The 1,819-nt window shown below is 44.4% G+C and overlaps 1 protein-coding gene across 1 annotated transcript in view; it reads right to left on the reverse strand.

Annotated features, from left to right (window-relative positions):
• The window catches only part of LOC101849687 (receptor-type tyrosine-protein phosphatase zeta), a gene marked incomplete in the record, with an annotated part of 37,468 nt that overhangs the window by 3,965 nt on the left and 31,684 nt on the right, over positions 1-1,819 (reverse strand).

Raw genomic sequence — 1,819 nt, forward strand, 5'->3', positions numbered from 1 at the left:
CAGGGGTGTGGCAGAAAGACAGCAGTAAGGAGGAGCCAAGGAGTAGCAGTAGAAAGGCTGCAGAAAGAGTCAGGCGCCCAGAGGAGGGGGCAAAGGAGGTGAGGGGGTGGGGGCAGAAAGTGGAAATGAAAGCAGACAACAGAATCGGTCTTTCTGCTGGGATGTTTTATCTGTCTCAGCCTAGGTTAGCCCTGGCAGGCAGAGTTGGAAGCCCGCCTCCCTAAAGCTCTAAAAAGCATCGACGGAGGCGTAAAAACTGCACGTACACGTATATAAAATCATGCCCACGCAAGCTTTATACGTTACGTAGCCTATTGGTGTTAACATTTAATAGTTTTACTTGAGCACTGTGACGGAGCACTACGTCACATAAAAAAATGGGTGAGCTCAAGTGTTTTAAGGCGCTCGCAACTGCATAAGGTCATATATTATGAGCGTACAAGACACATTGAACATTCTTAGTTAGTAGGAAATTTTGATTTTGCCCGGGTGGCGACCGAAGCCTACTCTTATCGATTTTGGATCACCAAGGGATCTTTAACGTGCGCAACTTGCACGCGGGACCTACGAGATTTTTCGCTGTTATCCGAAAAGGCTAGGTATTAGATGGGGGCTCTCGTGGCCTAGAGGTTAAGGTGTTCGTCTCTCATTCAAAGGTCCCGGGTTTGAACCCGGGTAGCGACGGGAACAATTTTCTTCTCTTAAATTGTCCCCTTTCACCTCTTTTTCTGCTCTCTAGCAATGTTCTTCTTACTGCTGTCTTTCAGCCACACCCCTCATCTTCTGGTTGGAAAGATCTACACCTAGCCTTCTCAGACAAGGGCGAAAAATCTCAAGTGCAAGTTGTGCACGTTAAAGATCCTTTGGTGGTCTAAAATCTATAAGAGTAGGCTTCGGCCGCCACCCGGGCAAAATTCAAAATTTCCTACCAACTGAAAATGTTTAATGTGTCCCTCGCGCTCATATGACCTTATGCAGTTGTGAGCGCCATAAAACACTTACTAAAAAAAAGAGGTATTAGATCTTACCTAACATAAGATCAGGGTTGTGGCTGAAAGACAACAGTAAGGAGGAGCCACTGAGTAGCAGTAGAAAGGCTGCAGAGAGAGTCACTAAAGGAGGTGAGGGGGTGGAGGCAGACGATAGAACATTGTTAGAGAGTAGGAAAGAAGGTGAAAGTACTCAAGTTTAGGGAAGAAAATTTTTCCGTCTCTGTCCAGATTCGCACCCGGGACCTATAGAATGAGAGGCGAACACTGTAACCTCTCGGCCACGAGAGCCCCCGGTCATAGTTTTATATAAGCAATACGTAACAGTTCTAAATGCACACATTCGTCAGAGTGATATAAATATCCTGCGACTTCCTTTCAGCAAATTTCTATAAATATATCTCAGAAACCTAACAGGCGCCCCCTCTCATTCTTGAATTTCAAATTACACATTCGCCCTGCAGTTGGGACAAGTTTGTAACGCTGAGTTAGACGTTTTTGGACATTCCTATGAAATCTGATCCTCGGCAGTGACATTTCCTGTCTTGAACTTTTACAACTGCACATCGTTCACGTCGGTGCTCTATTGTGACTTCCTTAGGAACTGAGTCACTTCCTACACTGACAGACAGACAGACACACACTCGCACACACATGCACACATACAAACACACACATATACACGTTTACACATACGCGAACACACACACTCACACACTAACAAACACATACACATACATACATACATTCATACATACATACATACATACATACATACATACATACATACATACATACATACATACATACATACATACATACATACATAC

The sequence above is a fragment of the Aplysia californica genome, unplaced genomic scaffold, assembly GCF_000002075.1.
Source record: "Aplysia californica isolate F4 #8 unplaced genomic scaffold, AplCal3.0 scaffold00130, whole genome shotgun sequence".
NCBI lineage: Eukaryota > Metazoa > Mollusca > Gastropoda > Aplysiida > Aplysiidae > Aplysia > Aplysia californica.